Raw genomic sequence first — 12867 nt, 5'->3', positions numbered from 1 at the left:
CTGATGGAAACTGTGTACTTACTAGTGTTGAATGGATTCTTTTTTCTTGACTTGATCTAGTTATTACTTGAATTCAGGCTTTAGTATTCAAAACGCCTTGCAGTACTTTGCTCAAGTTTAAACATTCCATATAAAAATATCTCATTTGGATTGTCTAGACCTTACTAACATCTTCATTTGATGTCCCTCATAATTTTTTATTATTAGAAATGATTATTTCCTATTCATTTTCTCTGTGTGCTTTACAACCTTGTAGACCTCTACCACGAAGCTGATAGATTACAGTAGCCTTGCCTTCTTTTTTGGGGGTGTCTACAGTAGTAAAATTCAACTTTGGTATCTGGCCAATACCAATATTTTGTACAGATTATGCAATCATTAATGAAAATATATTTTTTACCTTTCAAAGAGTCTACCTATATAGATATATACCTATGTATCTACATATATGGATATATACCTATACATCTATGACCCTGTGAAATATTTTTGAATGAAAATAGAGAGTAAAAAACATTTTGTAGACAGAAGATATCTTGTTTCTATAAGAAAAATGTATTTTTGGGTACAGAACCCAGTCATTCAAAATGTCATGTGGATAATGAAAACACTGGTGATTAATTTTGTGAGTTTAAGCATCAGATATGTTCTTCTCTGCTTTTGACAGCTGTTAAAATTGTATTTATAATTTGAAACATGAGCTATCAAATATTCTCTCTTTTTTTTCTTCTGCTACCAACAATATATATTATTAAGAAAAGTCACTTTAAGTATGAGAATAACATCATTTGGGAGAGTACAATCCTCAAAAGGATTCATGATTTTTTTTTTTTTTTTTCAAGAATGAACTGGCATAAATACACTCTCATTCCCTCTGGGTACTTTTCCCAAGTGGTAGTCACTAAGTGACTCACTAATAGCTACATTATGTCTTTCAACAGTACATTGTTTTATTTCATGTGCAATGACAAGTTTTATTCTTCATGCTTTCAAGGGTAGCCTATCCAACTGTTGGTTTCTGCCAGTTCAGCAAAGCTTTGATTTTCCAACAGCTACCCTAGAGGTTTTATTTCCTGCAACAGATGAGTGGTTTTGTTATATTAATAAAACAAGTTTATATAAACCTCTGCCTCCTTTCAAAAACTACCCAGTATAAAGTGCAATTCTTTTAACCGACCCCAAATAAGATTTAAAAGTATTATCCACTATGTTTGATTATATCAGTTTCTCTTTTACCCAAATAGATAAAGATCGCGTAGTTTAAATATTCTACTCCATCTACAGGCCAGGTGACCTCCTCAGGCTATATTAACTGTATGTCAAGATGACCTATTTTCTTGCTGACTGATCATTGACTATTTGAATAGGATCCACTGGCCATAACGCCTTAGTAGAAGCCCGGCTGAGAAACTGCTTCATGTAAGCTAGGGACAATAAGACAAAAAAGATGAAAATGTTCCAAAGGTATTATTTTCCAATTTATTATCTACTAGTCTATGTTTATCTGTTTCTAGGTATTCCTGTAATTTGTTTGGTGGAAAAAGATCCTCCTCCTCCCCCCACTTCCCCCCCCCCCCCCAGAAAAAAAAGGCATTTTTCAAAAGAAACAATTTCATTTAAAACTTTTTTTTTTTCATTTTTATTTACTGAAAACCAGCATGCATAAAAGTGTTTCAAGTACCCTTGTTAATCTTAAAGTTCCAGCTTTATGCTGTTAATGCTTTTGTATACCTTCATAGTCTTTTACAATATAGCATCTTTTTTGTCTGTAACTTCACAGTTTTAAAGCTTCATTTTTTATGTGCTCTGTTTCTCAACATATTTGCAATTGCACTGAATTTTATACCACTTCTACAATGATCTTCTACATTCCTTTGTTTATCAGCCTGTGAACTTCTGAAATAAGAGGTCACCAGTAATTCTTATTTGTCCTTTGCTTTCAAGAAGAACAATTGTTTCTTCCAATCATAGCAAAACGTGGGGGGAGAGAGGGGAGGAGGCAGGGAAGAGAAACAAAAAGCCACAACCTTCCTCTAGACCTGTTTTTCAGATTGTTTAGTAGGAGGGTAATGTCTTGAAATCCATTACTAGCTTTGTCATCTTGCAGATCCAGTACTCTCGGGAGAGAGTGATGATCACGTTGTGACAGTGCCAGCTGGAAGCAATGTCATATACAGGGCGTAAGCAGCTATCTAACACCCCAGATCATTAGTGGGAGGAGGGAAGATTTTTATCTATGGGAATTCTCAAAGAATGCTATTACTAAACATTCAAACTTTCTTCGTGCTCCCTTAGGCCTGCACTCTCATACAGGCTCAGCTGCTGAAGTTGAGAGAAAGCAAAGCATAAATAACCAAGATGTAACTGGCAGGACCAGCACAATAGCTAAGCAACAGTTAGGAGGTGCTGTGGGGTTCTTCAAGTTAAACTATGCTGCTTGCTGATGTCAGATGGCACAATCTGCCTTCTGTAGCCTTCTGTAACTGTACAAGAATATATGCGTTATTCTGTGGATACTTTTGAGGAAATCTGTATCTTGTGGAAAATGCAGGCATGTCTTAATGAAAGTAATGACAATAACTTGTCATTAAAACAGCAAAGATTTAAAAACTTATGTTATTCTCATATCATATTCTTATATGACAGTTCTGGAAGGGAAAAAAGAAAGAAAGAAATAGCCAGATTTACAGTACTTTGGGCTTACTAACAAAATTATGTCCAATGACTAGAGGGCAATCCCCACTGCTAGATCCTTTCTACTTCCTGCTAATCTTGCCTTCTTATAGTCCCACTTAAATGCAAACTATATAACTTTTATTCTCATTTTAGTTAGTGGCTCAGAATTATTTATTTATTTATTTTTCCACTTGACTACATTGCTCTCTACAAGTTCCTGAGGGGTGGTAGTGGAGATCAAGGTGCCAGTCTCTTCTTCCTTGTAACCAATGTTAGTACACAAGGGAATAGCATGAAGTTATGCCACGGGAGGTTCAGACTGGACATTAGGAACAATTTCTTTACTGGTAGGGTGGTCAAACACTGGAACAGGCTTCCTAGAGAGGTGGTTGATGCCCCATGCCTCAAGAGGCCTTTAGACAATGTCCTTATTAAATAGGATTTAACTTTCGGTTAGCCCTGAAGAGGTCAGACAGCTGGACTAGACGAACTTTGAAGGTCCCTTCCAGATGAACTATTCTATTCTATTCTATTCTATTCTATTCTATTCTATTCTGTTCTGTTCTGTTCTGTTCTGTTCTGTTCTGTTCTGTTCTGTTCTACTCTGTTCTACTCTGTTCTGTTCTAAATTCTTCTGTTTTGCAATATACTATGGCTTCATATGGCTTCATATTCCAACTATTATAAGCATTAATCTTGTGGTGTCTAATAGAATATGTTTTGTTGTATTGTTGCTTTTACTCTGTTTATAAATTAAAACCAATGCACCAGCTTTCCTTGTGCTACTCAGTTTACTCCTCTCTGCCTCAGTAATTGTCTTTTTTGAAACGCACACATGAAGTAAATTACTAGATGATAAACTGCATTGTAACTTCCTTTCAAGAACTGTGATGAAATACATTAATTGCTGCCTTTGTTTTACAATGCTTTTTTTAAAAAAGTCTTAACTGTAAGACGGTACTGTTACTCAAGTACATCTACCACTGCAGTTGTCCTCTCCCAGGAAGACACACTTTAACTGGGGCCAAGGAACTTGCAGTAGCAGAGATGGTGGAAGTATAATAGGAGAACAGAATGTCAGAAGAGACTTGTTTCATCCTGTCAAGACAAAAAGAAAAAAAAAGAAGAAAAAAAAAAAGAAGAAAAAAAAACCACAGGTTTGAAATTGCATTTTCTCCACATAAAGGCCCTCCAGAAGCATAATTCAAGATGTTATTAAGAAGCATAATTCAGGAATAGATGAGAGAAAGGCTTTCAGGTTCTGCCACTAGAAAGGAAATCACATGGACTGATAATTCGAAGATCTGGTTATCAAATCATTGCAGAAACAAAAATTGTCAGGACTTACACTAATTTCCATTGCAGTAACATTTCTTGTGAAATTTATGGTTAGATCTTCTCTTGGGCAGCCACTAGAGGACAACCTGATCACATACTTTTAAGCTAGTCATTTCTACCCACGGTGGTACATAGGCAACAACAGCTTTTGCTCTGCAACCCCTTCCCTCTGACAAGGCTAATCTTTAAAAGCTACAAAAATTCAAAAGTTTTGAATGTATGAAATATAAAGCATCTCACAGCTCTGTGTGAGAATTTGTGCGACCACGATCCATAAATTTTGATCCTTAAATTACATGGAGCTAAAAATGGCAGATTTTTGTACAGCTGGCATGGAAAACAAAGCAAAGGAATTTTCACTGAAGCAAATATATGGGAAAGATGGAATAGTGCAACCTTGATTTGTTGAGCTTGAACTAATACAATTATTTTGAAGTATTTTAATCCTTTTTTTTTTTTTTTTTTAAGTTAGTTTATATAAATGTATAGTAACTAATCAGCTGGAACATATTTATTACATGAGTGCCAAAAGGCCTCAATTTGCCACATGCAGTAATAATATACAGCAAGAGTCTCTTCTCCTTTCTGTCTGAACAGTTAAGACAGAAAGGGTAGTAAAAGAGAAAGAGGGAAAAGAAAAGGTGGGGGGGAGCTTAGTGCCCTGCACCAGCTGAAATCAGAAGATGAAAAGAGAGGCAACAATAAGGATCCATTTCACACTACTGTTCCCATTGGCTTCCTGTACCTGAAAGGTATCAGTGCTAGGAATAGCAAACACTTTTGCTCTGCAGTGATTTCTCATAATTTGAGATAAGGGTATTCGATAGCTCCTGCCATTGAAAAAATGAAGAATCCCTTTAGTGTGTGTGTCTGTGTGTGTAAATCACTCATTTATATTGTTCTATAGGTGTTATTGGAGTGTTTTTCTTTTGCTCATTAAAGAGAGGCTAGCAAAAAGAAAATTACTTATTGTTCTAGCATATCTTTCTCCTGTATGTGGCATCTAACAGCGATTTTTTCCCCAACTGCAGGTTGCTGCAAGCTTCTTTTCGAAGCTGACAGTCTTACTTCCACTTATTTATCCATACAAAGCACACTGTGCAGTCTGGAAACTTCCTGCTCTCAAATGTATTTCCTTCTTCTTTTCCCATTTTTGACAGACTCTCCCCTGGAGTAAGTCTCATTACATCCAATTTCCATCTGTCCACAGTTTGCACAATGTGAGGCACCCCCTGAGGACCTCTTTATCACAAGGATCTGAAAAGGATTTTACCTCATTTTATATCACATTAGATTTTGCAACAACAAACCACTGCTTCTGGCCCTTAAAGGGTTAGTAACTAGATGTGCACTGAAGGCTCACTGGGGTGGGAACAGCAAAAGCACAAAGCATTAAGTCAGAACAGTAACAGAGAAACAATGTCAGCACAAGGACAATAAACGCTGTTATTCTTAGTGCTCCAGGAATAACAGTGATTATTGTTCTTGTTTTATCATCATGTTGTTTTCATAATTTTGCTGGACAACAGCATAATGAAAGAGGAAGCTCTGAGATGACCTATATGAAGATTTTAAAACCGAGAAACAGAGAGGGACAGAAATGTATTTTTTATTCATGCTAATTTTGCATTGATAGGACTGCAAGGGTGCTGAATCTGAAACACCTAGGCAGATGTGCATGCACTTCTTTATTTATTCTTGACAATAACAGCTTCTGAATTATCATGGCATGCAAATAGCCATGAGGATGTCCCTGTAAAGAATCCCATTCCTGTCCCTAATTTGCCCCCTCAGCCCTCTCTTACACTTTTCCTTTAATAAAATTGTAAGAGTCTGAAAGGAAGGTTTTGCCCTTTAGTGTTGCCCCAGGCATGTTGAAAAAAACGGCAACTGTATATTGACAGTGTATCACTATTCCCCTCATGAACACTGCTATTGAACAGGTAACAGTGAAAAAGCTGCCCTCTATACATTCATTTTGTGTATATCACTGGGATTAAAAGGATGCTGTGAATCACTATAAAGTCATACTAATGCTAGCTGGCATTGTAAAACACCTCTTTTATGTTCACAGTTAGAGCATACACAGTAGTACCTGCAGTGTTGCTCAAAGACCACCTCACCATATAAGAAGGGAATTTCCCCAAAGCAAATTTCAGCACCTTGTCATATGCTAAGGTGACCACTGTGAACCACTGCATTGCCGCTGTAGACCCAGCAGCACAGTATAGCAGCTGTAAAGTTACAGTTCAGTTTTCTCGGAGCTATTCCATAATGTTCCAACTCACATTTCAGTGATGATTTGGACAGCTGAAAGCCAACTGCCAGCTGTAGAAAACACTTACCAGTTTCAGGCCTGAAAGCATAGCTCAGCACAGCTCAGGCTTCTAATTTTCCTTAATGCACATTTTGAAACACTTCTGTTAGCACCTGGCTCTACCAGACACCCTTCTATGGGATTAATTCCTAGGATACCAGGACTGACTAGAGCAATATATCAAAACACTTCTTTAAAAATAACAAATAAAATGACTTTTCTTTTCTTTCACATTTTTCTTCCATTTTGAAAAGTTACTTGACAAGACTACCACCACCAAACAGAATAACAAGCATAATCATTGACTGGCTATTGAATGCACTGTCTCTATCTGTTCTGTCATACTGGGGATAGCTATTCTTACTTTCCTGAAAACTCAGAAAAAGAAAAGGCATAGTGGTTAAGTAAATCATAACATATTCCAGACAAAAGCTACTCTGCTTCTTTTTCTCCAGAAAGCTCAAATTGCTTCTACTTTCTCACAGTATAAATGCTTTGTCTTTGTCTCTTTTGATTTCTACTGCTGTGGAAGCAAAGGAGAGACGTGACATAGACTGAATTATACTGAGGAAACTTTCATCTTCAGAAATATTTTACCTCTGGAGCTCAGCCCCTTCCCTCTCAGGTCTTTGTCAGTAAGCACATGAAAGAAGAGCATAACTGCTAAGGCTATCAACAAGTAACAGAAAAAAAGAATCAAGAAGACAGAAAGCATGGACAGTATAGACTAGACTGGTCTGAACAGAAAGAACAAAAAGATAACTAATAAAAATTATTAAAACAAAAATCAAACTCATTTTTTTCGCACAAAAAACTTAGGCAATATGAATAAGGGATGTGGCAGATGCTGCAGTAACACAACCCTGCCCTAAGCAGCATGGTCCTGACCATTCACAAGGCATGGAAAAATCTTTGTGCATGCCACATCATTTCAAATTACGGAACAGAGGAAATGGCAACAGATGCAACAAGAGATTTCATACAAAATGCCACTTTGCACTTATGTTGTAAAGCAGTGCCAGACATTGTAGGGGAGGCATGAATGTGAAAGGACATCTAACACATGCCTTCTACAATAGATTGGGGCTGTATGCATTGGTGCAAAGCTGCATTGTACACGAGGACACCAGAAATGCAAACTGATAGGATTTTAGCTGATATAAGTACCCTCTCTAAGACAGAGCTGAATACAAGTGAATCATGTACAAAAGGACAGTAGGAGTGATGGTGAGAATGGCATGCAATGAAGTTATGCTATACCAGGGTTTATTTAAAAATCCTGAGCATTCAGTTCAATTAGAGGATGTTTGTCAGTTTAGGACTGAAAAAGTACCTGTCCAAAAAATTTTGGAGAACAAGATCCTGCCTGCTTCTAGGCAACTGTGCAGCTGTGGTGATGGAAGTTCCTGCATAAGACAGACAGATATTATATAGAGTGCTCAAACACATCGGCATTTCTAACCTTTCCGTTACTGAATAATACACACGAAACTATATTGCCAGCAAAGGTACAACTTTAGAGCTCTTGTAAACCAGTGAAAGACTGCCGTGAGACTGTCAGATTCCAACACTATTTTAATCACCTCAGATTCCACATCCAGAAACACAAGTATTTACCCCAGGGCCTGATGCTAGTATTTCAAGTGCCCACGTAGTTTTCTGCACTCAGATACATTTACACATCACATATCAGACAACCATAAAGCCCTATCAGCAATATTTATATACAATGCATCTAAAAACGCTGCCACTTTTCAATTCAGCCAAACTCAAGTATCACAGAAGCTGCTTGTATTCCCCAGCTTTTACAATCAATAGCCCTCAAGTTATTTCTGGAGACTGACAGAAGTTACATTAGCAAAGGCTGTCTTTTCATTAGCATTTCCATTAGGTTGTGCCCTGCTCTTATGATTGACTTCGGTATGGTTGGCCAGACCACGCCAGTAATCACATGAATAAGATAATTATAGACACAAAGGGATTTTGCAGTGTTGACTCTGCTAGCCAAAATAGCTGTTGGTGGTAAGGGCTGCAAGACATCTGTTATTCTTTCACTTCTTGAAAACAATTTGTCAAAACCAATAGTGTTTATGGTCATAAAATGAAACACTGGAATAAATCCTTGATTTCAAACAGTCCAGACATATTAAATTAGTCTGCAGCTACTTAACCTTATCTCTTGAGAAATTAAGAAATGGGAGTCAAAAATAGATCTTTTACTGCATGCCACAATGTTTTTGGTGAAGAAAACATGAAAAGTAGCTATTTTGGGTATATAGTATTTTAGCTAAGCATGAATGGAAATGAGAAAGAATGGAGGCAGAAATATGAACAGAAGAAAAGAAAGCAAGACCAATAATAGGAGAAAAAAATAGTATTTGTTAATTTTAAAACCAAAGAAATTCTGCAAAGATTCCAAATGAGACTGTTTCATAACAAATTTTACACAAAGTTGTGTGGTATAAATGAATGCAAATTCTTCAAGAGTGGTTACCATAATCCCAGTGGATTTTCTATTTCAGATATTAGGAAGTCACCTAAATAAAATGGGCTAATCTCTCAAATTTTCTATTGCCTTATTTGCTTTGCTGGTCTTTTTCATCCCAGTCTTAAAGCAGTGACTTTGGACAAGTGTTATCAGACTAGGACTTTTCAGCTAACATTTAATTTGGAATCATTATGAAATCCAAGAGTAGAAGCTCTAGTTCTAAATACAAGCATAAAATTAAATAAAAAATCCTGTACCTTACTACACTTATAATGTGGATGCAGAGGTCAGAGTCTGCTTTTTGGCTAGGTTACCTTTAGTAACTTAACTATAATGAAGACCACCCTAATACTCTCATATGTGGAAAGATTTCCATCATCTTTTTGTCTTGCATTCTCTCTCTCTCTGCAGCTGACTGCTGTTCTTTACAGTACTTTCTTTAACTTTGATGCAGTGAGTTGAAAGTGGTCACATCTGCCTTTGAAAAATTCTGCATATGACCCTGGGAACACTTTTTGTCAGTGTCACTTAACATTTCCAACCAAGGGCTGAACTACATGCTGAGTTTGATGAGTTTTTATTACTAGTGATATCAGCCCTGCTCCCCTGCTGGGTATCAAGATCATGTAGCTAACTTCCATCCCTATGGCAGTTTTCCCCTTAACTAAGCATAAGCCTGTTTGTCCCTCCAGACTCCCTTTAGACATATAATGTTTTCTAGGTTCACATAGAATGAAAAACTATGCCTTGGGGGCATCCTAATTTATATGCTTTACCTGAAATTGCCCCTCCAGCAGAAGAAGTCACTTTGTAAAAGTGATATCATGGCATGATATAAATGTATTCCCAATACAGTTTTTCACTTCCGATACTAATTTATGCGTCAAAACAATTTTTTGCTTTATTCTGTAATTCAAATTCCAGTCGCAGTGTGGCAAAGATAAAATCAATGTGCTTCTGATTTATTTTATTGATGAGCTAAATCCATTAAAACTACCTTTGATACCAACTGAAAAATTGTTTCCCAGTTGCACATAGTGATTTTTATAGTTTAGGTACCTCAAGGGTTTTCTATGCTGTACTGATTTTCATTTGATTGTGTCAGATTTAGTAAAGCACGTGATTATTTTCCTGAAGGCATAACTATGTTTTTAAAGACTTAATACATGTTTACAGTTTTAAAGCTCAAAAATATTTAGACCGAGTATGGAGAGTTACCAAGTGTTTTTAAACATGATGCTCTCATCTCTGGCCCTGTGAGCCTGGGATAAATGAAGTGATGATGCTGAGTGGGATGAGGCTAACTTGTAAATTAGTCACTGGGAGCACAAACCACTATTGGATGGGCTTAGGCTATTGTAAGACTATTTCTGTCCTGCTAACTTTAGCCTGATAGACTTAGCATCAAGTGAGCATGTAGTATAAAATACCAATTATAAACAGACAGACTAATTGCATCATTCAAGTTTTATTCTCATAAAGGACATAGCCATAATTTTCACAAGTATTTTGATTCTCCTTTTAGTTTTTTATTGTTACTCTTTAGGTGGAAACTAAAGAAATTTTAAATTCTTATTTAAAGAACTGATGGAAATTTCTTCACACAGATGTTCAGGTCAGGGAGAACTAACTCCTCCCTTTTAATATGCCATGCGTTTTATAAATGCAACACATGTAGAACAGGAACTAATACAGTAAAGAAATATACCATGGTATCTCAGTCTTTGTAACCCCTTACTAACACACTGGCGTTTCAAAATGTGGGACAATGTGATACTACTCATCACTAATAACACCTTGTGCAAGGAGATATGATTAGATTTAATTTAACACATGCATACACCTGTATTTTTGTTTTGCTGAAAATAAGTAATGAATTTTCTGTTTCATCTCTCTTTGGTTTCCTATTAAAAGTTCAAGTACTGAACAGTTTTAGAAACTAACGTGAAGCTTCAAAGAAAAAATTAGATGTACTAAAGACCATCTACAGTAAATTAAACTGAATTCAAAAATTAATTTTACTGAACAACTTACAGTACATGCTAAAAATAATATAATATACACTGCATGAAAAATTAGCAGAGTATAATCTTTTCAATCTGTTGCTTAACCAACATACTTATATATGCCAATAATGGAGGAAAATCTGAAACATCAAAATAAAGAAAGCATTAGAGTACAGAATATAGAAATACAGAAAGCATAAAGTATATTTCCCTGGCCTACAAAATACCAGAGGTATACATTTGCAGTTTCCAATTCTAGAGGTAAGTGTGAAGTGAAAATACGGATTCAAACACTATTAACTAGTAGAAAACATGAATTCTTATCAGATATTAAATGTTCACCAGGTGTAAATCTAAAGCAGTTCAACCAATACTATATAAAGTATTGTTTTATCTCAGCCTTTTACTTCTGCCACTCATGTATCTGGACTGACTGAGGGGAAAAAAAATAAAATAAAACCCTGCTGTGCTTTCATGAGCTGATGACATTTCAACGAGAAATTCTTCCACAAAGACACTTTTTTTTTTTCTTTTCCCGTCTAACAGTTTTCCCCTTCTTAACAGTTTTTGCCATTATTCTACTTATTTCCAACACTGGCAAACTAATTGTGATTGTTTTCAGACAACCATGGGTTTGTGCTCTTTAAACACTCCAGTAAGTGTATGTGTAGAGCAGAACGCCCTGTTATACTAAGTGGCATTAGTTCTTTCTGGCAATAAAATATCATCCAGTCTGTGTTTGCCTAACCCTGAACTTCACAGCAACATAGTTTTGAGCTGTGAAGGAACTAACACAGTGATTGCCAAAAATTCTTTTCACACCATGATTGTAAAAGACATTTTAGGATCTTCCAACACCCCAGCACCCCCATGTTTCCTTTACAGTGTATTTAACACTAGTGATGTGCTAGCTCTTTGGTATCATGGGCAGAGATAGGTATTGCCAATTGGCAAGGGACAGTTTGTACCACTCCTTATGTTTACAATGGTCTTCAGTCTGTGTCACAGCTAAATGAGGAAAATTTACTGAGGAATTTGGATTTCAGGTCTAGATGACTGATCCATCTCTTTTGTTCCTTGCAGTAAGGCACGTTCAGAGAGCAATAAATACATTTACTCTATGCACCTTTTCCCCTGTTTGTTGGATAAATTCATACAGTAGATACTGATACTAACATATCCTGTTTATTTTGATATTTTCTAGTAAAATGTCTAAAATGAAAATTATAGAAAAACTCAATAATTTACCACTACTACTACTACTACTAATAATAATAATAATAATAATAATAATAATAATAATAATAAAATAATGGATTGCATGGACAAATAATTACTTAACAGCATGAATTTGCCCCAAAATCTTACATAAATGAAAACGAAAATTCAGCGTTGATCAGAGAGACAGCATTATGTACTTCTCCCAAACCACTGACAAACGCAGATGGGAAAGGGTCAGTGCATTTTTATTCCTGGCTGTTACTTGGACAGATGGCCAGCCGCTGCAGTTGTTGAAACTTTTTTTCCCTAATTTAAATTTAATGAACTGAAAGAGATCCACCAAAATGTTTTTATTTTTTAAATATTTCCTGGGGGAAATAAATTCTATCACTCTCTTTTGCTTCCCTCCCCCAAGCAGAATCTCTGTCTCACTGTGCAGCTGCTGCTTAGAAAAATAACAAATGCAGCTCTTACCTATGTAAAGCTCCCGATTCTAAGAAAAACATTCAGTAGAATATAAAATTTTGTCACCACTTCTATGGTGAAACAATGATTTCTCTACTTGGGAAGATTGCTTTTTTTTATATTGTTAGTAGCTTAGACCAAGTTTTGATGTAGGTTAAATTTGTGAGAAAATATACTCCAGATTTTTAGATTTGTTTATAGTTTTCTGGATACACTACTCTTGGATTACAAACATCTGACTTTTAAAAAATAACATGCTTCTTTAGCCCTTTTAATTTGCATATGGAATGCAGTCTTTCAGCCAAAACAGTTAGCTCAGAAAGTCTATTCCCAGAACTACGCTGACATCACTGGTG

The sequence above is a fragment of the Anas acuta genome, chromosome 5, assembly GCF_963932015.1.
Source record: "Anas acuta chromosome 5, bAnaAcu1.1, whole genome shotgun sequence".
In the NCBI taxonomy this organism is placed as follows: Eukaryota; Metazoa; Chordata; class Aves; order Anseriformes; family Anatidae; genus Anas; species Anas acuta.
This window is presented reverse-complemented; position numbering follows the sequence as displayed.